At 36.5% G+C, this 27,782-nt stretch overlaps 1 protein-coding gene across 4 annotated transcripts in view; it reads left to right on the forward strand.

Moving 5' to 3' along the window:
• Positions 1 to 548: 548 nt before the first annotated feature.
• The window catches only part of palm3 (paralemmin 3), a 60,461-nt gene continuing 33,227 nt past the window's right edge, over positions 549 to 27,782 (forward strand). Inside the window, exon 1 of one of the 4 annotated variants that reach the window (XM_048200372.1) lies at positions 549 to 640. The gene's annotated coding sequence lies outside the window, so the exon portion shown is untranslated. The other 3 variants (XM_048200370.1, XM_048200373.1, XM_048200374.1) reach the window with 3 other exon arrangements.

A 27,782-nucleotide genomic window follows, 5' to 3' on the forward strand; every position in this document is an offset into this window, starting at 1 on the left:
CAAAATAAAACCGGAAATTTAGGGTAACGCAGGTATGACGTCACTAATAGTCCTGGTTAAAAATTGCTTATTTCTCTGGATTTAAACATTCTTGGAAACATCTAAGGATAATGTAAGTACACAAGTCAACAAAACACTGTTCTAGTGGTTTTTGGATATTTTAATCCAAAAATCTTACATATTGTGCCTTTAAAACAATAGCGGAGGTAAACCAAATAGAAATTCTTAAATTCATGATAATTTGTTTTAGTTCAAATGTTATTATAATGATTTTTTTCCTTCAAATATTTATATAATGTTATGATATGTTTTCATGGAGAAAAAGTCAGCATTTTCACTATGGTTCCAGGCTTAAGGACCCCAGGAAACCCCCGTTTCTTCTTGTCAAGATGTGTGACAGATCATGACAAGTCTCTGTCTAACAGGTTGATTTCAAATAACATGTTACAATAGACAAGCCTCTCCACTCTTTTTAGCTGATAAAATGGGTCAGTAGTTGCTTAACTGCACACCACATGAGAAGTTAATTTTTAACAAGTCCAAAAAACAAATATAAAGAAGCCTTGCCGTATTTATTAAGAAAAAAAGAAAGCGTTTGCCAGGAATGGGTTGGCCTCACAAACAGGAACTTTAGAGTCAGGTAACCAGAAACCTCTCACTCCCTCTGTCCCTTCATTCGTTGTGCATGAAACGCGTGAAGTGCGTCGAGGTGGGAGAGGCACAAAGTTTTCAGTGGATGTTTGAAATTAATTTCTTGTATTTTAATTCATAACGACGTTTTTTTCATGTCGATTAGTAGCAGTTTCGAATTAACCGGCTTTAAGCGTTGAATTGAAGCCATAAAATCCTGTCTTTGTTTTTGGGGAAACTCCTCAGGTGTTTTGTTCTTCCAGCAGAAGTAGTTTTCGGATTACGTCCATTCGACGTAGATCTTCGTTCGTGTTGTAAACTCGTCTTCATTTGAACTATATTAGTTCCGCTTTCAGTTTTGTTTGTATATTTTTTTAACACTTCATTACCTACTCAGCAGGACATACGGGCCAGAACATCAGGTAAGGATGTTTTAAACCTATTGAGGGGTGTTGTTTCACATTACTTGATTCACATTAGTCAACAGGTACGTCGTTAGTAGTCGGGGATTTTCTTCGCGCGTTCACGTACAGCTAAGGCTATTTGTGAAAAGCACATCTGTTTATTGCTCGCGGTTTACGATCAGGGCTGCGTAATTATCTGCAAGAAGTATTATTAATTTGTAAAATAAGGATGGCTGAGATGTTTTATTTATTTTTTTAAATCTAGTTTAAAACGCATTTGGAAAGAAATGTAATCTTTGTATGCATGTTGGTTTTAGCCTGTGTATTGAAAAATATTATTTAAACCATTTTATAGATTTTTTTTTTTTGTGTGGCTCTAACTTGAGATGACCATCCAACCATGGGGGTCAAATGGGGTCATCTCTGTTTTGTTGTTTTGTTTTCGTCACATGACAAAATAATGAAGCCTTTTTCACAACAGTTGCACCACCTAGACATTTTTGACATTAAAGTGTCAACTAACCCTTAAAACATTGACCACAGTGCCACAGCAACTACAGTTATTGTTGCTATAGTAAAACTACAAAAGGGATAAGGGACACTTTTTAGACACTGTTGTCACTGAAATTGTTATTTTGTTAACTTTAAGGGGTTTAATATTCAATGCACAAATATTGTACTTTGTTTAAAGTTAATCTCATACGGCTTGATGTAACTTGACGTGCCAAGCAGGGTGTCTCTATGTTTAAAGTGGGAGTTTGCAACAGCATGTGCTGTAATCCCATCAGCCTACATGGTAACAGAACTAAAGACATCAGTTTAGTTTTCACAGACTATGAGTTGTCATTTGATGCAAGGATCAGTATGTAAATGTAAGGTGCTGGATTTGTTCAGCCTGTGTAATCCATAGCAGAACAAAAGTATTATTACTGCTAAATAAGTACCAAGTTTACATATTCAATATTTTAGGTAAGAATATGTCTGATACTTGGCAGGATTACCTGCCAACCCAATTTCATGCTGCAGTCATTTTTAAAAGCATGCACTCGCAGAATTTGGATATTGCAAGTATATATGTGTGTCACAACATGAACAGCAAAATGGAGCTCTTTAAATTCACTGAACTGAATGATTGGAGAGAAAAAGAGAATCCACCTGAAGCTTTCCTCGCTTCTTAATATACCTGCTTGTCTGTGCAAGAACTGCTTACCATTGACAAAAAAGGTTTTATCTGGAATTGACAAAAAAACACAGCAGGCCTGAAACGACTGGTAGCAAAACTGGAAACCTTCCTTGACATTGCAGTTGCAACCTGTTCAAGTGATTTAAACGAATTCCATCCAGTGCTTTTCCACCCATGAAGGGAAGAACTTTAAAGTGCAGTTCAGGTCCACCAGAGTGAGAAGTACAGAGATTTAGAAAATCGTGCAGATAGTCAGCAAGAAAAAATTGAGTGGTATAGAGAAGGAACAGTCTCACTTGGCCATCATGTCCTGGTGAAGATTCACTAAAGTGCCCTTTGCCCCTAGATGATGGATGTTCAGTTTGCTGAGGGGAAATTCCTCACTGCCATGGAGTCACCATGCTGTCAAATACTCAATTACCTAAAGAAAAATGGCCTGTGCAACTTGAAGCATTGCTTCTGGATTTTAAGCAGGACACTCACTTTGACATAGAGTGATTAACTGCTTCTCTCTTGTGATAAAAACATTTAAATCTGAAGTGTGCAATGTTTTTCCACTTTAAAACATTTGAATCCCCCAATTGTGTTTCTGTGGCATTATGAAAACATTACAGCTGGACATAGCAAAAATGACTCAACCAATAGCACGAGTTTGGGGCGGGACTAGCTGTTTTTTTGGACTAATGACAGATAGGGGAGTGCTTGGAAAACATGTTTGAAAACAGTCAGCGTTTTTGCAGTTCTGTTAGGTGTTGAAAGTACTTCAGATTTAATTGTTGCATTTAGAATGACTTGAAATTTTCTTTAAGCCCTTAGGATTCCTGTAAAATTTACCTAAAATGCCTAAAAAAGGCATTCCTAAAGTAAAATGCATGCTGTTCTTGAATCATTTGGAGTATATGCATGGTTTTGGTCTCTTTAGAAAGGTATGTGTACCTTTTAGTACAGTGGAACGCTAACAGGTTAAAGATGTTTATCAGAAGCTGCAGTATAAAAGTCAGTAGTTCTCTGTATTTGATGAAGAATTACAGCGATTAGTCATTCAATAATGTGGCACATCCAAATCCTAACAAAACAAGATTGTTGATTGCTGTCAAATCTGTGATATGCAAATTCAGATAGAATGCTGCAGGATGGTGCTGCGGGTGAGATGTTCCAGTTCTTTAGGTTCTTTGGTTCTTTTGGTTTCTCTCAGGCCTTTTCCGTAGGCGTTGGACCTGTATGTTTGCCTGGATAATTTAAGAGAAATGAGAGAAGGCTACAATCAATCTGAGAATTCACCCCAAACGTACACCTTCAGCATAATCAGAGAAAAATAAGCCAGAGAATTCTGGAGGCAACCTGTCTAAGAGTTTAAAAGTTTTATTTCTTTTTATCCACATGGGATGGTGCAAACGGATCTACTTTGAGACTTGAGTTGTTGTGCTATTAGATGCATTTCAGTTTCGGTGCTAAATTGTTGTTTATACATGCAACCTTCCAGAGAACCTCTTTGTACAACAGCCTGAGGCCAAAGACGCTTTTGCTCAGTGTGTATTTTTACACAGAATATTTCCCCCATCATCCCTAGCTGCTGTCTCAGTACTCATTTCTCAGTGTGTGCTTGGACCATTTCACAGCGTCCTGCTGGTTAAAGAATTGGCTGGCTGCTGGAGACGTGTTTACTTTTGATGGGGAACCACTGGAAAACCACAGGAGGACAATAAGACGACATCACATTGCTGATTTTTTGCTTGCACACCCATGCAAAGTTGTTAAAGAAATAGTTAGCCCAAAAATGAAAGCTTTGTCATCATTTATTCACGCACCCTTAAATTGTTCCACACCTGTATTACTTTCTTTCCTGGAACACAAAAGAGAACACAAAAAGTCACATGGAACATTTTTATTGTGTTTTTGTGTCAAATTATATTTTCATATTTGGGTGAACTCTCTCTTAATGTCAATATTATTATTAATACAAACACAGATGATCAAAAAACATCTAAAATAGCCAAATGATCTGTTTCATGGGGAAAAGGCTCTTATTCTCATGGCACAGATGTCATGTTCATTCACATGGAAACTTTTTTCGGTGTGTTTATAGTCTTCCTTCTTCATAATAGTTTGACGGTGTAGGTATAGGATGAAATTAAACTGCCTGTATCCCATCTTAATTTCAATATGAAAAAATGCATTGGTATCATATCTCCACTGAGCTCACTGTCACTCAGAGCTTATTATTATTTCATACAAGAGACGCTGCCGGGCCTTGGGAAGCTAGCACACCCTTCTCAACGGCCTGCAGGTAATAAATCTGAAATTTACCTAGCGCCTAGCTGTCTATTTTTACTGGTGGGCTCAGTGGCCCTCAGAGAGGTTCTGCTCTGTGCTGTGTTAGCCTTATAAGTGAGTAAATCATGGTGAATTGACTACAACTTTATATAGTTCAATAATAGAATGTTATGATTTTTTTTCTAGATACTAAAAGTGTTTTACAATAAACTTATCACAGTTCTTCTGTAGCAGCCTTGCTTTAAAGTAGTGATAGTCTGATATAATGGGCAGGCCAAATGAATTAGCCAATAGTTGGCCATTTGAGAGGTTGAGAATTGCATCAGCCCACTTGGCCGATTAACAGGAGTAAATAAAGTGTTTCAGCTTTGTTGATAACTTTTTGTTTTGACTAAATATTGTGTATAGAGCCCCTATAGTGAGATTTAAACTCTTATGTGTGCACATAAAATATTTCTTTCTGAAAATGTCACTCATTTCAAATTTAAAGACTCAATTTGTTATTTTTAGTTGCATTATCAGCATTAAATCGGGAATTGACATGTCCCCTGAATGTCTGTGGTGGTTATAGCCCTGGATATTGGTGTGAGTGATTGAGCATCAGCCATTGAAAACTTACAACAGTTGACTAGAGAACCCAGCCACTTTTAAGGTCAATTCGCACTCCATCGACAGACGAAGACCAACGGCAACAAACATTTCGTCGACTTTTGTCGGATTAGCATGTTACCCTTGTTGGTGTCTGTTGGCTTTGGTCAGTGCTTGTTTTGTCGGGTCGTGGAATGTCTGAAAAGTTTTGTACTGTAATCTGGTGGTTGTCCGCATGGACATGGTGGCTGGCCGTTGTCTGTCGGTGTAGTGTGAATTGGCCTTTAGACCAAGGTTTGAGCATATCATCTAAATACTCAGTAATCATAAAGTGACCTCTCCAAATTGACCTATCAGAGACAGGTCAAAAGACACTTTGTGTTGAACTCTACAATTTGACGCAGAAATATTCAACGAATAAGCCTCACGAAGAGGTTTTAAACCCAGCAGATGCTCAGGTACCCTGCAGAGCGTGAAGGATGTGAGGTCACAGCTCTTCTGTCATCTGTGCTGTATGGAGCTGGGAATTAGTAATGAAAACTATGAATATTTTGAAAGCGGGCTTGCTGTTAGAACGCTACCTGATTAATTTCCTCTGCTTTCATGAAGGGCAGATAGGGATGCTTGTAATTATTTATGAACAGCAGTGTGTTATGATTTACATTCAGCTGCTGCTGTTGCATGCTTAAAATGTTCGAATTTAATGGTTTAAACGAACCTTTGGTGTACCTTGTTTGCACACTTTCTGACTACGGATATTGATAATATTGTCTGCTAATTTGTTCAGTATACCAAATCATTACGATTTTCATGCCAGGAAACCCTTTTCTCTTGTGTCTACTCATTTCCCACTAATTATCTCCTTAGTTGTTTACTTCAGCTGCTTTATTGACTTGAATGTGGAATCCTGTCAATGTTTTCTGACCTTTCTACCACCTCTTTATCCTGATTATCTTGTTGACATGCTACAAAGGTTTGCAGGATATCCCTATGAGATGTTGTCTCTCATTTCTCACACCCAAGTTCATGAGGGCACTAGTGTGTTGTTAAAAGACTTTACACGCTGTGTAGTTTGATGCAAGTTACCCTGTAAAGTGGGTTGAGCTATTAGGCATAATTAGCCGGTGCTGTTAGTCAAAGATAACTAAAGCTAACTTTTGTAGTTTGACAGTGCATGATAAAAGAAAACTTCAGAGAAATGCAAAAACATGATGATTTTGATGATTTAATGATATTATTTGAGGGTACATTTTATGTCATGCTGGCAGATCATCTTGGACTTCAATGCAGCATCATGCAAAAGTATTTTTCAGTTACTGATGACATTGTCATCAAATGGGCTATTCATTTATTGCAACTTTTTTTTAACTATTCATTTCTTTATGTGTAAAACATTTTAAATCAAGAAACAAATACTGAGTGCACCTTGTACATGAGTGCAAATGTACTAAATTGTACATTTGTTATATAATAGTATCTTTTGCACAGATTTTTTTGTTGTTGTTGATTTAAAAAAACAATAGGATGATTTTATCTACTGTGTTACATTGAGTGTGTTTTTGCACTGCAGTAATTAGAATTGGGGAGAAAATGTGCCTATTTGTTATGAAAATAATGCCACAGTCAACAAAATGTTACTGGTCCATTTTCCCTTTAGATTTTGGGGTGAAATATGACCCAGGCAGTTCATAAAATTCACCCATAGAGTTAAACAACTTTATCTTTAATAAGGGAAAGCAAAGAAGTGTTAAAATAAGTACTTGTTGTCTCAACATTGTATAATCATATTTTGAGCTTCACTTTGTGTTGACGGTTCGGTTGTTTCTGTGATTTCTAACTGGTGTTATTTGTCATTGCTAACTCAAGGGCAGCAGAGAAGCATATGTGTGTTAAACATTAGACACTTAATCCACGGAGACAAAACAATGACTCTGGATGCTAAAGGGCAGATATATTTTTTTCCAAAAAGTTCATCTATTTAAAGGTGCCCTCGAATGAAAAATTGAATTTATCTTGGCATTGTTAAATAACAAGAGTTCAGTACATGGAAATGACATACAGTGAGTCTCAAACTCCATTGTTTCCTCCTTTTTATATAAATCTCATTTGTTTAAAAGACCTCCGAAGAACAGGCGAATCTCAACATAACACCGACTGTTACGTAACAGTCGGGGTGTACGCCCCCAATCTTTGCATATGCCAGCCCACGTTTCCAACATTATAAAAGGCATTATACAAGGGCAGCCAGTATTAACGTCTGGATGTGCACAACCAAATCATCAGACTAGGTAAGCAAGCAAGAACAATAGCGAAAAATGGCAGATGGAGCAATAATAACTGACATGATCCATAATAACATGATGTTTTTAGTGATATTTGTAAACTGTCTTTCTAAATGTTTCGTTAGCATGTTGCTAATGTACTGTTAAATGTGGTTAAAGTTACCATCGGTTATTACTGTATTCACGGAGACGAGAGCCGTCGCTATTTTCATTTTTAAACACTTGCAGTCTGTATAATGCATAAACACAACTTCATTCTTTATAAATCTCTCCAACAGAGTAGCATTAGCCGTTAGCCACGGAGCACTATCAAACTCATTCAAAATCAGAAGTAAACAATATAACAGTATACAATACTCACATAATCCGACGCATACATGCCGCATGCATGACGAACACTTTGTAAAGATCCATTTTGAGGGTTATATTAGCTGTGTAAACTTTAAGGCACTGTTTAAGGCAAGCGCAAGCTCTGTGGGCAGAGAGCACAGGATTTAAAGGGGCCGCAGCATAAAATCGGCGCGTTTATAATGATGCCCCAAAATAGGCAGTTAAAAAAATTAAAAAAAAAAAAATCTATGGGGTATTTTGATCTGAAACTTCACAGACACATTCAGGGGACACCTTAGACTTATATTACATCTTTTAAAAACATAATCTAGGGCACCTTTAACATAAAAATATAGTAGAGCAACACATGCACTTTGAACACATGTACAAAGTCAGGATTAAAGTCACATGAAACATGCATTCTGTTAATGTGAAATTTTTCAGAGTGAATCATTGGGCATTCTGTGAGGGGGAGAAAAGGTCAGAAATTAATTTTATCCATCAGGAATTGATTAGATTGTAAAAACTGGGTTTTCATACTGGTCACCGTGATTTTGCCAAGGAACACATGTTCCTGGATCAACATTCTTTTCATTTTCAATGCCCAGAAAGGTACTAAAACATATTTAAAACAGCTCATGTGAGTACATTGGTTCAACCTTAATATTATAAAGCGATGAGAATACTTTTTGTGCAGCAACAAAAACCCCAAAATAACAACTATTCAACATTATCTAGTGATGGGCGATTTCAAAACACTGCTTCATGAAGCTTCGAAGCTTTAACGAATCTTTTGTTTCGAATCAGTGGTTCGGAGCGCCAAAATCACGTGATTTCAGTAAACAAGGCTTCCTTGCGTCATAAGTGTTTCGAAATTTCAATAGTTCATGTCACTTTGGCAGTTTGATACACACTCCGAACCACTGATTCGAAACAAAAGATTCGTAAAGCTTCGAAGCATCATGAAGCAGTGTTTTGAAATCGGCCATCACTAGATATTGTTGAATAAAGTCATTATTTTATTTTTATTTATTTTTTTTGGTGCACAAAAAGTATTCTCGTCACTTTATAACATTAAGGTTGAACCACTGTACTCACATGAACTGTTTTAAATATGTCTTTAGTAGCTTTCTGGGCATTGAAAAAGGAAATGATCTGGCAATGCAGACCTCACTGAGCTATCGGATTTTATCAAAAATATCTTAATTTGTGTTCTGAAGATGAACGAGGGTCTTACGGGTGTGGAATGACATGAGAGTGAGTAATTAATGACAGAATTTTCAGTTTTGGGTGAACTAACCCTTTAATATTGATGTTTAGAAAGGCTGCATTAGCTACTGCAACACACAATCTAAATAGTTATTTGGCTATTGGTTAACATTAACCAACACTGGTTAACATTAACTAACAGCCTGTGAAGGTGACATTAACTCATTAAAAGATTACACAAACATTTTCTTTCTTTAGAATAACATGCACTGATGGATTAAGCATAAGGCAGGGAACATTAAGAAAGTAAATGGATTTAATTTTGGTTTCATGTTGACCTATAAACTCATAATTGGGAGAAGGGCATTTCCATCTTCGGTTGTAATTTCCCACAATTACCAACTCATTACTGCATTTCATTTGACTGACAGAGCAGACAGATATATGCATTTAATTTGGCATATGGGCTCATATGGGAAAGTGTTGCTTAATTACCCCAGAAATGGACCACATATTCATCTAATGGACTACATGATTATTACTAATGGACTATTAGTGCAGTATGCCATGTGCATAGTTTGGTTTGCTCAAATTGCTCATAGTAGGTGCACATTTTATCTTTACATTAATTGTAACTGCAGGAAAGCAGGGCACAGTTCAGAGACAATTTCAACAGCTTAAATGAAACAAGGCCATCTATAAGTGGACATGTGAGGAAGGTCAATAATAATGTTTAACAGAGTAAAATGACATGTTTGAAGTGCTGCATGTTCTCCAGGTCCTGGTGATAAAGTGTGCTGATGGCAATCAGTGTGTTTGGTTTAGGCAGGATTAGGCTAGTCTCACATTCTTCCCTAAACCTCTTTAAGAAAATCACTAATCCCAGACAACAACAGCAACATGCCGTTACATGTCACTTTGCCTGCTCATCTTAAGAATATCTGGTGAAATATCCCGAAATGATTCATCATGAAAGTTCAGGTGGGAAAGTGTGCTTTGAGTTCCCTTTGGGAAAAGAGATGTTTAATCATTGACCGTGGCTTACCGAGTCTGTGTTCATTAAAGTCAAAATGAATAATTGACATTGGAGCTTAAAAGAAGCTTGATGAATGTCAGAAGTGTTGTTAACCTATCTTCATGTAGATATTCACTGTCTGCTAAAGGTTATTGTGGTTATAGTGTTTAAAACCCTAATATATCCTGATATGGCATAATAGGGCTGGTTTTGGATAGTCAGACTTTTGTCTTTTCAGTATAAAAGAGAGTCCACATTGCAGCATGTTATGGTCAGGGATAGGCTGACCAGAATATGCTGGTAAGCCAAAAGTAAAAAGTGAGCGTGCGTTCAAAAGCGATTTCAATACCCTGCATATTGATAGCGCTCCCTGATGTTATCCGTAATAGGCCTACTAGTGTGAAAATTTCCTCTCTGTGACATGTTTGTCTGACATGTTAAAGGTGGGGTTGGCCATATTTCAAAAACACTGTTTGGAAGTTAGTCAGACTGACACCAACAACACACGTGTAGCCAGTCAGCATTAGGGGGCGTATGACAGTCGAGGAGAGAGAACGAGCAAGAGGGAGATTTGAAGAAAGACTGCAGAAAGAGAGATGAGACACAATACAAAAGAGCTCAAAAGAATATCACTGGAATGAAGGGTTATGACTGGTAAGCGCTTTATGACACATGTTAATATTAGAAAAGCTTTCCAGCGCTGGAGAGAGCTAAGTGGAAAGGCCTGAAAACAGATGCGGAGGCTGCTTTGATTACACGTCACATGTGAGTAACGCTGGGTTTGAGTGTCATTGATTGTCTGGAGCTGCTGTGCTGTTGGCAACTAACAACAAACTCTTGTTTGTATTTACACTTGTGTACTATACAGTAATTTTTTTGTGCTTCCTTGTCATTTGTTCATCATCTGCACTTTATTTGTCATGAAGCATTCTCGTATTGCATGTATAACAGTGGCTAGATAGTGAGAGATATGCAGGTAAACCACTGTGCATTGATAATCGCTAGAGAATGCGGTGTTTTGCATCATTGTTAGTGCACTCGCCTCGCCTGCCAGCAGCGATCAGGGTTCGAGACTGACTCGGAGCAGGGTGGTTAAGATTGGAGGGTGAGTTTTGAAGGGGGAGCAATGAAGAGAGGGGTGTGTTTGTTTGGGTTGATTTCAAATATCAACAATGTCCAACAGTATTTTTTGAAATATGGCTTACCCCACCTTCAAACCAGAAAAAGACTTTGCTTATTGGAAAACTGATAAAATTCAATATATACTGGTATCATATTGTTTATCACACAATATTAGAATACTTTTTTTTAGAATTTATCATATGTTGGATATTCAGTTGTTCAGATTACCTTTGCAATCATCAATCGCTCACTTAAAGGTGCCCTAGATTATGTTTTTAAAAAATGTAATATAAGTCTAAGGTGTCCCCTGAATGTGTCTGTGAAGTTTCAGCTCAAAATACCCCATAGATTTTTTTTAATACATTTTTTTAACTGCCTATTTTGGGGCATCATTATAAACGCGCCGATTTTATGCTGCGGCCCCTTTAAATCCCATGCTCTCCGCCCACAGAGCTCGCGCTTGCCTTAAACAGTGCCTTAACAAAGTTTACACAGCTAATATAACCCTCAAAATGGATCTTTACAAAGTGTTCGTCATGCATGCGTCGGATTATGTGAGTATTGTATACTGTTATATTGTTTACTTCTGATTTTGAATGAGTTTGATAGTGCTCCGTGGCTAACGGGTAATGCTACACTGTTGGAGAAATTTATAAACAATGAAGTTGTGTTTATGAATTATACAGACTGCAAGTGTTTAAAAATGAAAATAGTGACGGCTCTCTTGTCTCCGTGAATACAGGAATAACCGATGGTAACTTTAACCACATTTAACAGTACATTAGCAACATGCTAACAAAACATTTAGAAAGACAGTTTACAAATATCACTAAAAATATCATGTTATCATGGATCATGTCAGTTATTATTGCTCCATCTGCCATTTTTCGCTATTGTTCTTGCTTGCTTACCTAGTCTGATGATTTGGTTGTGCACATCCAGATGTTAATACTGGCCCTTGTGTAATGCCTTTTATAATGTTGGAAACGTGGGCTGGCATATGCAAATATTGGGGGCGTACACCCCGACTGTTACGTAACAGTCAGTGTTATGTTGAGATTCGCCTGTTCTTCGGAGGTCTTTTAAACAAATGAGATTTATATAAGAAGGAGGAAACAATGGAGTTTGAGACTCACTGTATGTCATTTCCATGTACTGAACTCTTGTTATTCAACTATGCCAAGATAAATTCAATTTTTCATTCGTGGGCACCTTTAAAGTTAATCTTAAAGGAAATAGTTCACCCAAAAATGAAAATTATCCCATAATTTACTCACCCTCAAGCCGCTATATGAATATTTTTCTTAGAAAAACCCATCACTTCGCTTCAGAAGGCATTTATTAACCCACTGGAGTCATATGGATTACTTTTATGATGGATGGATGTGCTTTTTGGAGCTTCAAAAACACTATTCAATGCCATTACAAAGCTGTCAAGATTATTTAATATAACTCTGATTGTGTTTGGCTGAAAGAAGAAGGTCATATACACCTGGCTTGAGGGTGAGTAAATTATGGGATAATTTTCATTTTTGGGTGAACTATTCCTTTAAAGGTACACTGTAACTTTTGGTGCTCGAGCGGTTAATAAACAAAACAGCATGCGAGAATGTTGCATCCGGAGCTACTTCTCTCTGTTTATGTATATGATGAGTCCACAGCGGTTGTCGTCCCGCCTGTCTAAAATAGTCAGAACATAAACACTTTTTATAGGTGTACCGAAATGATTCAGGATAAGACAAAAACATGGTTTGGAAGATGGATTCATGATGTACTCGCTAATTATATAAAGATTAATAGCACTGTTAAGTGTAAGTGTTTTTAAGTGTATTTTTATTGTTTTATTTTAGACAAAATAGTATCAAATTTTGATATTGGACATTCATTGGTTATCGTTCATAACATGAAAATAAATCTCAGAATTTAAAGGTGCCATCGAATGGAAAATTGAATTTACCTTGGCATAGTTAAATAACAAGAGTTCAGTACATGGAAATGACATACAGTGAGTCTCAAACTCCGTTGTTTCTTCCTTCTTATGTAAATCTCATTTGTTTAAAAGACCTCCGAAGAACAGGCAAATCTCAACATGACACCGACTGTTACATAACAGTCGGGATCATTAATATGTATGACCCCAATATTTGCATATGCCAGCTCATGTTCAAGGCATTACACAAGGGCAGCCAGTATTAACGTCTGGATCTGTGCACAGCTGAATCATCAGACTAGGTTAGCAAGCAAGGACAATAGCGAAAAATGGCAGATGGATCGATAATAACTAATGATATCATGTTATTTTTAGTGATATTTGTAAATTGTCTTTTTAAATGTTTCATTAGCATGTTGGGCATTACACAAGGGCAGCCAGTATTAACGTCTGGATCTGTGCACAACCAAATCATCAGACTAGGTAAGCAAGCAAGAACAATAGCGAAAAATGGCAGATGGAGCAATAATAACTGACATGATCCATAATAACATGATATTTTTAGTGATATTTGTAAACTGTCTTTCTAAATGTTTCGTTAGCATGTTGCTAATGTACTGTTAAATGTGGTTAAAGTTACCATCGTTTATTACTGTATTCACGGAGACAAGAGCCGTCACTATTTTCATTTTTAAACGCTTGCAGTCTGTATAATGCATAAACACATCTTTATTCTTTATAAATCTCTCCAACAGTGTGTAATGTTAGCTTTAGCCTGTTAGCCACGGAGCACTATCAAACTCATTCAGAATCAAATGTAAACATCCAAATAAATACTATACTCACATGATCTGATGTATGCATGCAGCATGCATGACGAACACTTTGTAAAGATCAATTTTGAGGGTTATATTAGCTGTGTGAACTTTGTTTATGCTGTTTAAGGCAAGCGCGAGCTCCAGGGGCGGGGAGCGTGAGGAATTAGTTAATGATGCCCCAAAATAGGCAGTTAAAAAAATAAAAAATAAAAATCTATGGGGTATTTTGAGCTGAAACTTCACAGACACATTCAGGGGACACCTTAGACCTTTATTACATCTTGTAAAAAAATGTTCGATGGCACCTTTAAATAGCTGTGCATCTGTAAAATCTTGTGCACCTTGACTTAGTGAAATTGTATAGCAGCCAGCCAATCAGATTGGAACTTTCAGTATGTGGATGCTCACTGAAGCCAAGACTATAATTTTATAATATTACTGGGTGTGTTTTTAAAGGAAATTGCCCAGGAAGGTTTCGGTAAAACAGAAGTTCACTTTAACACGCTGATGTTAAATCGCTGTTGTTATCTAAGCCCATGTATCAGCAATAAACTGAATGAGCACAGGCACGACAGTGATTCTGAATATGCTGCAATATTAAAGGTGATAAATAAATAAAAGCTTCATTTTTATACACTGTCAGGTCTCAGTATCAGAGCTGTTTGTTCCTGTGAATGTAGGTGATGTGCAGCAGAAGTGGAATGTCGGGTGTTTTCATCTAGAGGTGACGTGCTTTTTAATGCCTAAAGCCCCAAGGTGCTGTCAGGGCCCGTCAGAACAGGTGCTCACCATCTGGGTGTCTTTTTGTACCTGCTTTTTTCCACCTTTGAATTTGGTTAGTAAAGTTCAAGATTTTACAATCTCTATATACTGTATAATGTTCTGTTCACGTAGTACAAGTCACGATACATCAGGCATGAGTGACATGCTCATGTTAGTGCTTAAGTTGCACTGTTGGTTTTAACTGCCTGTCAAAAGTTTGGAATAATTAAGATTTTTAAGATGTTTTTAAAGTAGTCTCTTTTGCCCAATAGGGCTACATTTATTTGATAAAAATACAGTAAAAATATTGTGAAATTAAGTAATAATAAATACAATTTTACAATAATTGTTTTCCATTTGAATACATTTATAAAGTGTAATTTATCCCTGTGGTGGGAAAGCTGATTTTTTTTATTCCAGTCACATGATCCTTCAGAAAAATCATTCTAATATGTTGATTTGTTGCTCAATTAATTATTAATAATGGTTCTTATTACCAATGTTGAATGCAGTTTTTGCTGCTTAATATTTTTGTGGAATTTTTTTTCAGGATTCTTTGATGAATAGGAAGTTCAAAAGAACAGCATTTATTTAAATATATTTTTGTTCAATTTAATACATCCTTGCTGAAGAAAAGTATTAATTTCTTTTTTTTTTCTTTTACCACAAACATTTGAATGGTTTCCACAAACATGGATGATAATAATAATAATAAGAAAAAAAGTTTCTTGAGCAGAAAATCAGAATATTAGAATGACATGATGAGAATGAAGGATCATGTGACACTGAAGACTGGAATAATGGCTGTTGAAAATTCAGCTTTACCATCACAGGAATACATTACATTTTAAAACATATTCAAATACAAAACAGTCTCATTAAATTGCAATAATATTTCACAATATTACTGTATTTTTGATCAAATAAATATAGCCTTAGTGCGCATAAGAGAATAATTTTAAAAACCTTAATTATTCAAAACTTGACGTGTGTTACGGGTTGCTTGCACAGGAATCACACGACGCACGAAATAGGAGATAAGATAAGTCTTTACTTGATAAATCAAACAGATACAGGAAATCACGCAACACAACTCATGATAAACGAGACCTTCCTAAGATACCTATGAGGCTGCATAATTATGGTCATGACAAACTACCTTTGCATTGTGAGCATGCCTGCAGTATAATGCCTTTTTGCTAGAGAAATTTTCTGCATGTCAACAGTTGACTCTTGTGCCTATTTTTATTTCTTGTGAGGATTTTTGGAGGATACATCTGAAACATGTTTATACTTGACTAAATGTGCACTTCAACATAATTAAGAATTCTCCTGAACTAAGAACCTCACTCCACCACTGCATTCCAGGCACCTGAACCGGTTCTTTAACATGCCGGAAGTGTGGCAAACGTTTTTTTGATTTATGCGCTTTGGTGTAAGGTGCTCTATATATATATATATATATATATATATATATATATATATATATATGTATGTGTGTGTGTGTGTGTGTGTATATATATATATATATATATATATATATATATATATATATATATATATATATATATATATATAGTAGTGGAAATTTAGCTAATTCAGCAAATGCTAATTGGTAACACAATGATTTAACATTAGCATAACATAGCAATTGCTGAAAGAGCACAGCAGTATAGAACATTTATGAAATACCTGTTCTCAAACTAAGCCCATGCTCAACTCGTCATCATAATGGTAACTCACAAAAAATTTATTTCACTCAAATGTTACTCAAAGTTCTTTTGTACGTATTAGAAAAAAGTTGCATGGACTCAGTACTGTTTATATTAAGCTGAACTGAATGAGTTGCAGCAGATTTCTAGTTCCTAGCATGCTTTGCATCAGACTGTATTAATGTTGAAATTAAGTGTTACTTTGTGTGTTTTTGCGCTACATATTGCTTATACATGCAAGTGTATATCAATAGTCGCCTTGCTAGTTGCATTAGCACTTGCTAGTGTGCTAGTTAGTAGTGTATGAGCTAGTATATAACTGCAAAAGACTTGAATTAATATGATGATTATGCAATTTAATTGTATGAGGTAGCTTAGTCAATATTTTCAGTTAAATTGCAATCAACATTTTGTGTCTGAACCCAAAATGTAAAGTTTTGCTAACTTAATCTTTGCATTTGTTAAATATAATTGATTACCTCAATTGAGTTCTGCTAACTTAGGGTTTACAGTGTAGTGGAATCTCCTCAGACTGTTTAAATGGCCAGTTTAATTGCATCATTAAAAAAGAACATGAGAAACATTTGACTGAAAATACCCTTGGTGGAAACATAGCCTGGAGGTGTTTTTTGATTTGGAGACAGAGGATTGAATTAGAAACAGACCAAAAAGCAAACAGAATCTGGGCATTCCACCAGTACATAGAGAGAGAGAAAGCACACTCGCATTCCTGTCCTTGATAAGGGCTCTTCCCTTCCTCTGTAATGTGTGTGTGAGTCCTAGAAAGAGGAAAATAAAAAGCACAAAACACTCTGTTTTCCGCCCTTCAAAGTCGCAAGCATGTGAGTACCATAACAAACATTTGAGTCATGCCTTTGCAGCATGACTTCCGAACGTCACATGAACAAACAGGAAAACAGCTCTCATTGCATCCATTTGTCAGAGAAGGTGTTTATAGCAGCATGAACTGACTGCGATATCTATGGAGGTAATCAGCTAACTATTTCTTTGTATTGTTGGTGTTTTATTCTATATAAACATCTAAATGTTAGTGAGAAGAGATCAACCTGCATATGCGATGGACATCAGTTATGCTCATCTTTGCTCATTACTTTGAAGTAAAAAAGCTCTATATTCAACAAAGCACGTACAAGACCTGAACCGGAAGCGATGCAACCTGTTTTTACAGAATATGGAAGTTTGTTGCACATAACCCCCACTCAGTAAACATGAACGGCAGGGAAATTTAAGGCACCTGACATCTGTTCTGTCATGGAAACAGCATGGCACTAATATGATGCACATGCACGTTGCACGCTGTGCCTGCAGTGTTGTGGTTGTGGTGGTTATCTAGTCATGACTCAGAAGTTGCATCTCGATCCGTGGCCTTTGTTCGCACATGGCTGCATTTCTCGCGAGCTGTTCAAACAGAGCTTAGTGGCTTGGCGTGATAAAGTAAAATGAAAAGTCTCTAAAAATAATCTTCGATGATAATTGATAGTGGATTTGAGGGACGTTATCCTGTATGGCTTCAGAAGATTATAGACAGCCTAAAGGCTGACATTTTGTTGAACCTTCCAGAGATTTGACAACTTACAGCAACGTTAAAGCGCATTTGGTTGCACTGTTTAAATATGAAATCCTCTTATGAATCAGAGGATTTGATGGCTTTTCCAGTTTATAATTAGCTGAACTGTCGTCTTATGCATTTTGATGAGGGCTGACCTTTCCTTATGTGCCTTCATTTCCTTTTCTTTTTTCTGCATTCTAGCATTTCGACAAACATCCTAAATTGATTAGGCGAAGCTTGCTCAGACATTCTAGTGCAAGCCACAGAATATTTGAAATATTCCAGCTGACACCTGGAATCCACATTGAAATAAACTCATGCAGTGTTAAATCTCAAGTTAAAATCTCACCGGCTCTCATGTTAAGCTGATGGAGAGCAGTACTTGCAGCAGTCTACAGACTTGGTTTTGAGAATCTCAGCTTGATGATTAGCTCACTATATGACTTATTGACTCATCTTGTTTCAGTGCTTGTGCAAGAACCCAGTTTCTGATCTACGACCAGCCTTCCCCCAAAAATCTTTATGTAGCTTTCACAACATCCAAGTAGTGGAAGTTTACCAACCACTGTTGTTGTTGTTGTCTCCAATGATATTTCAGGACATATACATGCTGATCAATAACACCAACCCAATTTTACAGGAAAAGACAGACACCACTGCAGAAAATCCTATTTTTATTCTAAATGAAAAAAACTGACATCATTTGCTCACCCTCATGTCATTCCAAACTATTTTTTTTCTTCATATATTTTGAAAAAGGTGTTGTTTGTTCTTACAATATAAGTCAATGGGATCAGGTGTTGTTGTGGACCTCATTGGCTTTCACCGAATGGACAAAAACAATCAAAAATTTTTTCGAAATATTATAATAATATAATGTTCCACAAAATAAGAAAAGACATACATGTTTGGAATGATGTGAGGGTGAGAAAATTATGGCAGAATTTAATATATATTTTTAAAATATAAGTTTATTTTTTCCCTTTTTAATTTTTTTTATACTTAATACAAGTAAAAAGTAAACTGCCAGTCGGTGTTTCCAAGTCTGCAGTTTTCCCGCAGAATTGGGCTATTTATACACTGTTGCTGTGAGTTGTTTTTTATGTCCGTGTGTTGAAGCAACCCCAAATAACAAGCTATTTAGCCACTGGAATGCAAATTTTTCCAGGGAAACCCCGCCAAAAAATGCGGATTTTACCCCACAGAACGCGATTGTTATGGGGGGACCCCCCTGAAATGCAATTTGGGCTAGTTTTGAGTAGCAATAGGCAGGTTTTGTTGTGAAAACCTGGCAACCCTGCTGCCAGAACATGGTAACACTTTACATTAAGGTGTTTTTTTTTTCTTTTATTAAAATTAACCGCATTACTTAAGATTAAGTCTTATTAATAATACTCTTATTAATGTATTTATTAATCTTAGATATTGTTTCAAAATGTTCTAATAAATATAACAAGTAATAAAAACGACTTATTAAAACTCAGTAAGAAGTATTTTTTGCACTGTGACTGACATATAAAAAGATTCCAGCCTGGCAACCTTGTTAAACCAAACTTCGTTCCCTGTTGGGCTGATAAAAACCTGTACACCATGACTCCTGGAAATTGTGTAAAGTCAGCAAAACCGCTTGACAGTTTGAGAAAGCTTTTGGTATTTTTGTGTGCAATATGCATCAGACAGTCAGTGAATGGTCAGTGGGAGGTCCCATCAGACTAACACCAAAAAAAAAAAAAAAAAAACAGTATCAGAAACAGCAGCTGACACTGTCAGGTTATCAATGGAGCTCATTAGATCACGGTCATGAGGCCTGTCCTGCAGGCATTACATAGACACACCCTCCTTCCTCCTCTATGCATTCCATTTTAGGGTTAGCAGAGGGGCGTCTGAACTCCACAGTATTCATAAACTTCATTGAGCTTCTTTGAAGTTGCGTTATCACCGTTATGAGTTCCATTGAGTCTCACCTGAGTCTGGAACTGTGCAGAGGATATTACAGATGGAGAGCTTTAGATGCTTGTTCCTGTCTGAACAGAGACTCTATTGTACCAGGCAACTAACGTTTAGCACAGAGGAGCACCTGACAGAGAGGCCATTGATCCATTTCCAGCAGCCCTATGCAGCTCAATAACATCCCATGCAAGAAAGAGAGACGCCCAGGGAGGCCGACACAGTCAGCTGTCTGTCGGCCAGCAACCCCTGGTCCTCCCTAGAGAGGTTTAAGAAATGTTATTACACCAGTGGTTGGACTGAAGTTGCAGGCCGGAGGGTCAAATGAAAAGAACTTTTTATTGATGAGCACAGGCTTAAATTGGACTTGTTGCACCAGAGTACAGTCCACAGTTAGTCTCAGCCTCAGACATCACACCCATGGAGCATTGGCTGAACGTCTGATGGATATGGCACACAAAATTATAAACAGTTCAGGAGTTTCGATGTTGTCATCTGATTGGTTGAATTCTACAGGATTTCTGGTACATCTGTGACAATGAACACTTAACAGGATCAACTAAATGCTGTATTTTCAAAAGTGAAGTATGTAAAGTTTGAGGCATAGATTCTTTAAAATATGTCCAAGAGTTTTACACACTAGTCTGTTATTGTAGGGACGTCGATTTTACATTTCCACGCCCTTAAACATGATGTGGAACAAAACAAACTGTGATTGGTTGGTTTACATGTCAGTCAGATGGTCTCGGGGCAGTCTTTGGCCAATGAAAGCTGCTATGGAGTCCAGAACTTATGCCATCACTCTGAAGGTTTGGCTATGAGAGATTATTCCACAGTAGGGATGTGCGCCATGACTAATTTCATCAATATTTAAATGGAAATTTTGTAATTGAGAAGTCCAAGAGTTCTCAAACCTGTCCTGGAGGACCCCAGCACTGCACATTAGTATGTCTGTCTCTCTAACACACCTGATTCAATTTATCAGCTCATTAGTGGAGACTGTAAAACTCCAGGACAGGTTTGAGAACCCCTGGACTAGTTGATTAGTGTAACATCCCCCCCAGAGGACAATCAAAAAAGTCTGTATATGCAATCCATTTGAAATAGGCTGCAATCAAACAAAAGTCCCTTTAAGGCAATTAATTTCTCTCCAAGGCCATTTTTGAAATGCCTCTCGAGGAACTTTATCAATCATGCAAAAATAGCTCCTGTCTTTTTGAATGGGGAAACATCAAATTGTCCAAAGCTGTTCACCAAGCTTATGATTAAATTTCATATTTGAAATCACCAATGAAATCTGTCAACAACTGTTTCATAAATTTTGTTTCTAAAGGCTCAAATTATGACAAAAAACAGAGCTTCTAACGGCAGCTGCAGTGACACAGTAACTTCAACGATTGGCGATTGGCTCTTTTATTGAGAAGGCGGGACTTATTCCGCCATATTGCACGTGGCTCTTTCTCCCATTCATACGAATATGAGTGCACTGTCTTTGTATATCTAAAGTCTTTGATCAAACTGTCAAATCCCATACTGAATGCCACTGAAAAATATATGCAATGTACTTATTTAATATATGGGATGTGCTTGACTTGCATTATAATCATTGTGCATTAAACTTACTATCACTTAATGGTAACAAATATAGACATATTTATTAAAATCAACTGGATAGATAAGCATTGTAGGACCAATCTGTACAAACTGATGTAAACAGAATTCATCAAATAAAAGATAGCCAACATAAATCAGCACATCAAGGTATTGTTGTTTATCACCACTTTTGCGCCCGGGTTTGAATGTGATTCCTGTGTATGAAAAGTGCCAGTACACATGACAGGCAGCAAAATTGCAAGAAAAGCTTGCCATACCAGCAACTAGACATTTAAAGTTATACTATGGCTGTTGAATGCTTGATTCTGATTGGTTGATGAACATTCTAAGGGGACCCAATCCTGTTACTGGAGATGTACAGAGTTCAGATCCAACCCTGATCAAACACACCTCTCTGTAATTATCAAGTGCTCCTGAAGATCTAAGTTAGCTTCAGTTGTGTTCAGGGTTGGAGCTGAACTTTGCAGGGAGGCAGATCTCCAGGAACAGGATTAGGAACCCCTGTTCTAGAGTGTGCAGTTATTTTCCAGTATACACACAAATAAAGTAGTTCCAGGCAGGTCTTCGTCAAATGATTTCAGTTATTTCAAAGATCATTAAAGCCTACGTTAACCAAAACCTACAAAGACACTGAACAAGCAAATAAATATAACAAACAATAAGATAAAAATAACAAACTATGTTATTTTTCAAAAGCATGCTCTCATTCTCCTGCTCTCTCTCACATACAGATACACACACATACAGTACACACACAAAAACATTCATGCATACAGAAACTTGTTGTCAGTGCTGCCCCGCAGTTCTATCAATAAAATAGTTTAGAAGCTGTAAAACCACGACATTTCTTAGTATCGAGGTAGTAACATCACTTTTGAAGCAGTTAAAAAAGACGCTGCTCCCGAACACATTTGAGAAACACAGACTCAAGCAATTCAAGCAATCTATCAATCTCTCTCCAATAACTAGGGATGTCCAGATCCGATCACGTGATTTACGCCGTCATCACCCGGGTGTTGATACAGGTGAGACCTGAACAGCACACGTTGCTGTCTGTGTTTAAACTAACTCATTTAAGCCTTGCTGATTTAAACCTTCAAGAACAAGACGCGAAAGAGAACTCGCACGCGCTGTGAGAAGATTTGTGTGCACTCATCCGAAGCGCGCACACGCGTATTTCAGTCAGCGCGCAAATACTGAGTTCTCTTTCAAGTCTTGCGCTTCAGCGGACAAATTCATACAAAAAATGTCAACATGCCCGTCTTAGCGAGTATCCTAGCAAACATAGTCGATTATGTCTTAAGTTGAACGTATATTAGTCGAGAAAGACAGCACATGTGTAACACTACTGGATCGTGCATGTCTTATAGGGGAAAAAAACGATTCCTGCTGCCTGTTTTTAATGTTAAATCAAACAACAAATAACAAAGAAATCACTCACTGCTCTTGACTGAATAGTTTTTGTAACTTCAATAATGATTAATCTTTATTTATTTTATACAGTAAAGATAATATGCAGTGATATTTTATATTTGATTACTTTATCCATTTTCTGTACGTGAAAACGATTGTTAGATTCCTGAAAAACCTGAAAAGCACTGTTCCTGGATCTGTTTTTTTCGCTCTTCTTTATTCTTTTTCATGTATTATAGAAGTATCGGATCGGGACTCGGTATCGGTAGATACTCAAAAGCAAATGACTCGGACTCGGACTCGAGGGCAAAAAAACGTGATCGGGACATCCCTACCAATAACTGCATTAGTCTGCATATCAGTGGCTCAAGCCTTTGTTACTAGCTCTAAAATGACATTTTGGATGCATAAGAAATTAGTCCTGCACAAAAGAGTGATTTAAGGACAAAAACCTGACAAATGTCTTGAAATAAAATTTTAGATCAATGCCTTGAGTCGTGTATAAGTGACTCCATAACTGACTCCGGGCCAGTGAATTATAAGAAAATTAATGCACACCTGAAATTCAATTCAATTCAATTCCTTATGTATTCTATGCGTTAGCATACTGATATAGGTTTTGTATATTGATATACAGTAGGTTTTGTAATGATATTGTAAAGTAAATTTATTCATAATGGTTCCCCTTTAAACCAGTATAAAATTTCATATCTGTAGGCAATGTTCCCCTATTTTAAACTGTAGTAAACAAGCCTAATTGATATATGCCAGTTTCACTTAACATAGACTACACAAAACTGTTCCATTTTCTTCTAAGTCAAAATAAACACATGCAAAGTCTGAGGTAAAATAAAATGATTTTGTTTTCGTTCCAGTTTTTACAGAAGAGGATTAGGGCCAAGCAATAATAAAAAAATAAAACCATCTCAAGATTGAAGTTGTTAAATTTCGAGAAAAAACGTGTTAAATTTCGAGAAAAAAGTCGAAATAAAATGTTGAGAATAAACTCGTTAAATTACGAGAAAAAAATCGTAAATTTCAAGAAAAAAGTCGAGATAAAATGTTGAGAATAAACTTGTTAAATTACGAAAAAAAAGTTGTTAAATTACGAGAACAAATTCATTAAATTATGAGAAAAATGTTGTTACATTTCGAGAAAAAAGTCGAGATAAAATGTTGAGAATAAAGTCATTAAATTATGAGAAAAAAGTCGTTAAATTACGAGAACAAATTCGTTACATTATGAGAACAAATGTCGTTACATTTCGAGAAAAAAGTCGAGATAAAATGTTGAAAATAAAGTCATTAAATTATGAGAAAAAAGTCGTTAAATTACGAGAACAAATTCGTTACATTATGAGAACAAATTCGTAATTTAACAACTTTTTTCTCGTAATTTAATGACTTTATTCTCAACATTTTATCTCGACTTTTTTCTCGAAATTTTACGATTTTTTTTCCGTAATTTAATGACTTTATTCTCAACATTTTATCTCGACTTTTTTCTTGAAATTTAACGAGTTTTTTCTCGTAATTTAATGAGTTTATTCTCAACATTTTATTTCGACTTTTTTCTCGAAATTTAACGAGTTTTTTTCTCGAAATTTAACAACTTTAATTTCGAGATGGTTTTATTTTTTTATTATTGCTTGGCCCTTATCCTCTTCCGTAAGTTTTACAATAAAATTATGAACATAGCCTTTGTAAAAATATAAAGCATAACATAAATATGCAAAAAAGATTGAATGTAAATGACTAGTATTTCCAATGTTGACTACACTGCAAAAAATGCTTTTCTTACTTAGTGTTTTTATCTTGTTTCCAGCCCAAATATCTAAAAATTCTTAACTCAAGATGCATTTACTAGATGAGTAAAATGACAAGATATTAGGTCTTGTTTTCTGGGGAAATAAATCAAAATTTATGCTTAAAAAAGCAACAACACAAACAGAAACAAGATTATTTTTCCTACCCCATTGGCAAATATTTTTGCTTGTTTTAAGCAAAAACTCACTTAATTTTGATTTCCCACAAGCAACCCCACCCCACCCAGAAAAAAAGACATAATATCTTATGGCACTTTACTACTAGTACTAGTAAATACGTCTTGATTTAAGATTTTTTAGACCGGAAACAAGACAAAAATACTAAGCATTTTTTAGCATGTAGTCAACAAGTCTCACACATCCCTAGTCCGCAGTACATATGGCACCTGTGAGAAAATATCACAGTGTTTCTGTTTTCTGTTGTTTCCAGGCGTACATGTCATCATACCATGTGAAATCACATATTGGAATCTGCCCTCAGGGGTGTCTAACACTAGATGGGCTATTTGTGACACACACAGTCACTTTCTCACATGTTCGCACATGCATATTGTACTTGGATTCACACACAAACTTCGTTGGAATCCTGTGTTTTCATATGCTGTCCGTTTACAGTGTCTCTCACAGAGAGCTGGCAGCATTGTTACAACCGCCACACTAAACGTTTCAAATTCCTCTCATACCCCCCAGTGTACACAAACACACACATTTATGCACACTCAGACATACACAGGCGCTCACACACACAAAAGCAGTGTTCTTCAGTGCTACGGTCAAATTCCACAAACACTATTTTGGTGTCTCTGGCCTAAGAAGAATCGAATGGGGCCGGACTGCAGAAAACAGCCGCAGTGAATCGATGCTCGTAGAAGAGCAGCCTCTAGAGAAGTAATAAAGTCAGAAATATGAACCAGGGCTCTGCTGATAGAAGAAATGCAAAGAAAGTTGAAACTTCCTCAGACTTGAGGGTGACAAAAACCACTGCAAGCACATTTAAAATGGAGAGCTACTGTAATTTAATATGTTTCACTATTATGAATGTTTAATAATGTAATATGCTCTTTTTATATGTTTATATGTAATATGTTCTTTAAATGTATAATGAATTAGGATTGTGATCATATTGTCCACCTCATGGTAACCTCATGCTTCTTTTCTTTTTATCTTGTTTTCTTTTATTGTTAATATTTTTAAAATAATGCAATGAATTCCCAGACTAGCAGCAAAAATTCAGAAAACCACTGCACTGAAAAGGCATTCACTAAATCAACCGCAGTTATGTCTATATTATACCATCTTTGCATTTACATAATCGCAGGACATTTGTATACGCAAACCACATTGGCACTATTGTATATACAGTATAATCTCTGCCTCATTTAGGTCACAAGGCATTGTATTGAAAGAAATAGTCTCCACAAAGAGCTTTGCTTTTGCTGGTGCACAAAACAACCATGGGTATTCAAACTAGATGATACGGATTCTGCAATAGAATAAGAAACATATTTTTATTGTACTGTATCTCTGTTTAACTGAAAAGACTTGACATGTTTTTCACTCCAAGACAAATCTGATAAAATGCCTGTGTTGTTGAACATCAGGTCAGATCACTCAGCCTGTATCTAAATGTGGGGTGTTGGTTTGACATGCAGGGAAAAGACTTTCAACAACAGCTACATACTGATGTCAAGCTAACGTAGAGCGTGTCAACATTGCAAGCAAGTGATAAACTAGATGTCTGCTTTAGACAAGCCATGACGTGGCATTAGCACGTCACATTGAAAGACAGATTGCAAACAAGCCTGTTATCGTGTTCTCTGAAGTGCACTCAAATAATGAGTCGTTGTTACTATACACATGCATACTTTATAGAATGTACTTCTTAGAGGTTGCAAAGAAAATTTCAAATGCAGTGAAAGTGTACACTTAAAAATGATTTTTTGATGCAACAATTCATTGTATCAGGTTTCATGCTAAATTGACTTGAAACAGTTACTCTTTGACTTAACTTGATGTTTTCATTTTAAAATAACATTTCAATCAAACAGCCCAATCAAACAGGACATTTTAACTTCCAGTCATGCTTTGCATGGGGCTTGAAATAAAAGGTGTTATTTTATGCATTTTTAAACAAGATGAGAAAATGGAGAGACTTGTTAATAATGTTTAATGTTCTATTATGTTGGTATTTAAAAGTTTCTGTCATGTTAGTGGTTTTGTGGGTTACCATTGTGGTGAAGTGTTGAGCTTGTGCTTGGGTTGAGGACCTGTTAACAAGAATTCATATTGCTTTAATAATAAAGGAACCACTATGGTATTGCTCTGGGAGAAACCAGTATCACTTCTGGACTGCCAACACCGAACATCACGTGTAAAGAAAAGTTTAGTTTGTTGTTATATTAATCACAGGACTTAACAAGAAGCATTAAAGGTCCCGTTCTTCGTGATCCCATGTTTTAAACTTTAGTTAGTGTGTAATGTTGTTGTTAGAGTATAAATAAAATCTGTAAAATTTTAAAGCTCAAAGTTCAATGCCAAGCGAGATATTTTATTTAACAGAAGTCGCCTACATCGAACGGGCAGTTTGGACTACATCCCTCTACTTCCTTCTTTAATGACGTCACTAAAACAGTTTTTTGACTAACCTCCGCCCACAGGAATACACAAGAGTTGCGTTTGTAGAGTGTGTTTGTCGCCATGTCGTCGAAACGCTGTTACTTTCATCCCGCAGTCCAATCACCGGGTCTGATTCCGGCTCAAATTGATAGGGTAAAATTAAAGACATGTTTACAATAACACTGAGCGCGTGCATCTCCACGTTATGGTAAGAGGCGTGACCTTTCCGGGCAAGGAGCGCTAAGCTGCTGTCGAATCACAACACAGGAACTGCTGGCACAATCAGAACTCGTTACGTATTTCTGAAGGAGGGACTTCATAGAACAAGGAAGTCATCAGCCCGTTTTTATGACAGTGGAACAGCGGTATACAGATAAGTAAATTATGTGAAAAATACTGTGTTTTTTTACACGCGAAACATGAACGCATGTTATATTGCACACTATAAACACAATCAAAGCTTCAAAAAACCACGAAAAACAGGACCTTTAACATATGAAAACCATTTATTTAAGTTAAACTAAAACCATTCATTCA

The sequence above is a fragment of the Megalobrama amblycephala genome, linkage group LG8 (genome assembly GCF_018812025.1).
Source record: "Megalobrama amblycephala isolate DHTTF-2021 linkage group LG8, ASM1881202v1, whole genome shotgun sequence".
Lineage (NCBI taxonomy): Eukaryota > Metazoa > Chordata > Actinopteri > Cypriniformes > Xenocyprididae > Megalobrama > Megalobrama amblycephala.